This window comes from Octodon degus, unplaced genomic scaffold (genome assembly GCF_000260255.1).
Source record: "Octodon degus isolate 3935 unplaced genomic scaffold, OctDeg1.0 scaffold00023, whole genome shotgun sequence".
In the NCBI taxonomy this organism is placed as follows: domain Eukaryota; kingdom Metazoa; phylum Chordata; class Mammalia; order Rodentia; family Octodontidae; genus Octodon; species Octodon degus.
This window is the reverse complement of record NW_004524599.1, coordinates 19395435-19400733: the sequence shown is the minus strand read 5'-3', so window position 1 is coordinate 19400733 and position 5299 is coordinate 19395435. Positions and strand designations below refer to the sequence as shown.

General features: G+C 38.3%; 1 pseudogene; it reads left to right on the top strand.

The window, feature by feature from the left end:
* The first annotated feature begins 1140 nt into the window (after positions 1 to 1140).
* Positions 1141 to 1967, top strand: LOC101567571 (annotated as a pseudogene).
* Positions 1968 to 5299: the final 3332 nt, after the last annotated feature.

The window sequence follows — 5299 nt, the reverse complement described above, 5'->3', positions numbered from 1 at the left end:
CTTATTTGATTGTTATGAAAACATATAGCCTATTTCATTGTGCAAGACATTTAAGATCATATATCTCTCCTTAATATGTTGACAAGACATTTGTTCATTAGGAAAAGGAATGCTTAAAGGCAACAACAGTATCCACAGAGCGATGATGCTATTTGGTGTCAAACCTCAGTAGAAACTATGTTTACACATTCATGCTGACATGGATCTTCAGGACAGTAAAGGAACAGGGAATCACTTAATATTAAGTAGAAATCCAAAGGAGGTAACTTATTGAAATGTATTCCAAGTACTATGTGCAGCCCACAAACAAATTTAGGAAATAAATCAGATTCTGGGTGCTTACATTTTAGAGAAGACTTCCAAAGTTTGACATAAATTGTTTTTGTGAGAAATGAGATTGAATGTTTAGATATCAAAAAGTCAAATGCTACACAAGCCAGATGCATAAAAATAATGTGGAATGAAAAAGGCTAATGCAGCACTATTGTTATCTGGTGGGAAAATATCACCCAGTCTAAGTAGCCTGCAAATTATTGTTTCTCCCAAGGTCTTGCAACAGCTGGAAGATTCTACTGTGACCCCCTCCTTGAGTGTTCTTCCATACCTGTGATTCCCCAACCTGCTCTGTTATATGCAGCATTAATGGGAAGCCAAACTCATGAACTGCTCTCATCTCACGGCACACATGACAGCAATTTCCCCCATCTGCTAGTCCACCTTAATAAACATCAGCACATCTGGAACAGATTCAGGATTCACACAGACATCCTGAGGTCACTTACAGGGAACCTACATGTCTCCTGACTCCTTCATAAATAATAGTGCATGGCTCCGTATGGCACCACCTCCACCGTGCTACAGGAATCGGGGATTTAACTCATCCATGATGATATTTAATGTTGATGAGATATACAATGATTTTAACAAGTAGACTGTTTTTGATGGTAGCAAAAATATTGTCTGGGTTGAAATTTAGATGTCTGAATATTGTTTTCTGAACGATATTTGAGAGTAGACAGAATTAACCACAGAGAACGACATAAAAAATGGAATCGTGTCCTAAAGAATTGTACCATTACATACACTGGAACTCTTCTTTATACTTCAGAAAACTTCTGAGGGCTCAACTATTTTCTGCAGATGCAGATAAAGATTACTGATGCTTTAATGGTCCCAACCTATCCTGTTTATGGTAAAAAAATGGTTTTGAACCTTGTCAAAGGTATTATCTTCCTCTCTCCAGCTGTACTTGGCATTCTGGGCAATGTCTTTGTGTTTGTGAATTACTTTCTCTTCCTTGGAGGCACCAAGATGAAATCTATACACTTCATTTTCATCCACTTGGCTTTTACAAATATCATCATGCTTTTTGCAAAAGGGATTCATAAGACAATGGCAGTTCTTGGGCAAAAAACCTTGCTTCATGATGCAGGCTGTAAGATTGTTGTTTACACGGTGAGGGTGGCCCGAGGTCTGTCCATCTGCACCAGCAGCCTTCTCACGGTGGTCCAGGCCATCACCGTCAGTCCCACAGATTCAGTGTGGAGGATGCTCAAGCTAAAGACCCCATGGCAAATCTTTTCCATATTTGTCTTCATTTGGATTCTCAATTCCATAATAAGCATGAACTTGCCATTTTCTATCGTAAACATCAACAGTGTGAACATATCACAAGTTAGTAAAGGTGACAATTATTGCTATTTTCTACCTGAAGGCTGGATAATCAAATGGACATTTCTTATTCTGATGGTTCTTCGTGATGCTGTGTTTCAGGGCCTCATGGGTGGGGCCAGCGGCTACCTGATGTTTGTTCTCCACCAGCACCACCAGCGTGTCCTCTACCTGCAGAGCTCCAAGTTCCTCTACACAACTCCTCCTGAGATGAAAGCTGCTCAGAGTGTTCTCCTTCTGATGCTCTGTTTTCTTGTCTTTTATTTGGCAGACTGTGCTTTTTGCATGTTTTTTAGCTCTTCTGTCAATATTAATTCTGTGATATTAAATATTCAAGAATATTTGACCCTTGGTTATGCAATTCTGAGTCCGTTCTTGCTAATTCACAGAGACAGGCACCTGGGCACATATTTTCAGTCAAGAGGACAGAGAAAGATGCAGAAACTTCTTCATTGATCTTTCCTGTAAATACAATTGAAAAGAATTTTAGTTCTTTTATCCTGTTTGTAAATCAAAATAGAATCAAAGTAGCTGAAGTGTAAGATTCATGGTCACACTATAATCCTCCTGACGTCAGCCCCGAGCTGATGCAGAACCCATGGAAAGCTTGCATGACTGAATTCTTGCCTTCTGCTCTGTCACCATCCAAATGGCATCAAACCTATTACTATGAGCTTGTTGCTTCGCTATCAGTGTTTTGTTTTGGGAATCAGGACCATAATTTGGTAATTTTTTTCCAAATAATTCGTGCGTCCACATTTTTGCCCAGGATTTCCATTTGTAAGTTACAGATGCAGATATATTTGCTTTTTATATTATAAAAAAAGAACATATTTTACTGTCTGTTAGTTAATAAGCATAATTTTAAAGCAATTATTGCATTTCACTTTTTAATTTTTTAAAGAGAATGAAAAATAGTAGATCCAGCCCAGCCCAGGCCCAGTGAGTGTGGGGGAGAGCTTCTGGCTTCCCTGAGCCCGCGGGACCTCTCTGGACCAAAACTCAGGCACACCACATGAGTGAGACCCTCTACTGTGCCCTCGGGACCTCTCCAACCCTCCGGAGCCCCCGTCCCCCAAGCTTGCCAAGTGGGTGAGAACTTCTGGACGCTTTCGGGAACCCCAAATCTACCCCAGCCCAGGTCCAGTGAGTGTGTGGCAGAGCTTCTGCCCTCGCTTGTGCCCCCTGGGCCAGGTGCACAACAGAGGGGCATCACAAGTTCACTTCCAAGGGCTGCATCAGGAAAGAGCTGAACACAACAGCTAGACCCAAGCAGGCATAACTGCATAAACTCCATCTTAAAAGATCTGCACCTGAATTTCAGTAGGTTCTAAGGTTATAACTGCACCAAAGATCTGCAGCAAAGGTCAGAGGTCAGTGCTATAGGAAATGACAAAGACAAGGACCAAAATGCAATCTCAGGCCTCAAGCCCACCCAGAACAAGTGCAGAGGACACTAGCTCAGCTGAAATGCATGAATTAACAGCGTCGGAAGTAAAGAAAAAACAGCAGGAAGGTAACAGGAATTCAGAGTAGAATTAATTTCTGAAAAAAAGAAATCTCTGAATTCATAGCATCTGAAGTAAAGAATCAAATATGGAAACATATGGAGGAAACCCAATCTGAAAAAAACTCTGCAGTAAAAGAATTAATAACTTCTAACAAAGTATAAGAAGTAAAGTCATGCTGTTATGTTGAGCTGTAGGGGACTCAGGTCAACAATTTCTGACATTGCCAGTCAAGCGGAAGACCCAATACTGTTATGGACTACTGGACTCTTTTAGAATATTTTGGTAAGTTAACACACCTATAATATTCAAATTATGGAACTAAACAAAAAAAGGAGATAAAGATGAATGTCCATTTTGTATCTGTGTATTCAAAATGGTGAAGATAGACATATAGTTATATTCTCTTAATGAATAGAGGGATTTGTTCTAGTTGTACTTATAAATAGGATATCATGTCCGCATCTTGAACAGCAATTAACCACTAGGAAGAATGTATGCAATGTGTTAATTATTGAAACTGTCCTACCAATTTGGTTTGAAACTATCTCATTGTTATTTGTTTCTCAATAAAATAATGAACAGAAGAATTAATAACTGCTTCTAAAGAAGGCATTGATTAAAAAAATAGAGGAGATTAGAAAAATGACAGATTCCTTGAATGAGCAATACAGGAAAGAAATAGATCGCATGAAGCAGAGTCAAAGAGATATAGAGGAACTTAAAATTTCAATCACAAGCCTGCAGAATAGTTTGAGTGAAAGTGAAGACAGAGTTTCAGATCTTGAAGATGCTGGTGCAGCTAGTGAAAGGGTAAGAAAGGATCTCTTAGAAACAACTAGGATGCAGGAAAAAAAATAATCCATCATCTGCAAGATGATGCAAAGATGAACAATGTGAGACTAATAGGCATCAAAGAGAAAGATGGAGTCAATACAAATGATATAAAAAGAATATGGGCAGAAGTAATAGCAGAAATAGTTCTGCCCATATTCTTTTTATATCATAAGTAATAGCAAAAAAACTTCTCAAATATGAGGAAACAATGTGCCATTCAGGTAACCGAAGCATACAGAACACCAAATAACTTCAACCCAATTAAAAAAAGAAAAATAGTAAAAATAGAAATTATACAGAATTTCAATAAACAATGTAATAGGAATAATGATGATTGTTATATTGCATCATGTTTTCTTCAAATCAGTTGTTTAGATTACTAGACACAGCTTGTGAAATTGATAAATAAAAAAGTTATAAGAAATTAAAAAGGAGTAAAAAAATCAAGCATTAACTCTTTCAATAGACTGGCAGAAATTAGTAGTACAATTATGCAAGCTATCCTGTATTTATTCAAAAGTCTTTCTTCCTTTCTTGCTTGCTTGCCTGCTTGTTTGTTTGCTTGTTTGCGTCTCTCTCTCTCTCTCTCTCTCTCTCTCTCTCTCTCTCTCTCTCTCTCTCTCTCGTTCTCTCCTCTCTTTCAAACCCTTTTCCTCATCCTCATTTTTCTTTCCCTTTTAACAGATCCCTTTCCTTTCACAGTGTCTATTGCATCTTTCATATTTTATTCATTCTCTCAGGTTTCTACACTAGTGAAACAATGTGATGTCTGCAAATGTGGGTCTGATTTATATTACTTGCGAGTATGGTCTCTAGTTGCTGCCATTTACCTATAAAAGCCTTGACCTTATCTTTTTTTATAGCTGACTCACACTTCATTGTGTAAAAGTGCCACATCTTTTGTATCCATTCCCCAGTTGATAGGCATTTGGGTTGTTTCCAAGATTTAGGTATGACAAATTGCACTTCTGCAAACATGGGAGAACATGATCGCTGTGGTATGTTTTCCTTTCTTCTGCAACAATACCCAAGAGGGGGATAGCTGGCTTGATTTGGACTTCCAATTCTAGTTTTTTAAAGACTCTCCACTCTGATTTCTATAATGGTTGTACCAGTCTACACTCACAACAAAAGTGGAGAAGTGTTCTTGCTTTCCCCACATCTTTCAGCATCTGTTACTGGTTGACTTCTTGAATATAGCCATGCTTTTTGGACTTAGAAGAAATCTTGACATTTCTCAAATGACCAATGACATTGAATATTTCTTCATATATTTATTTCCC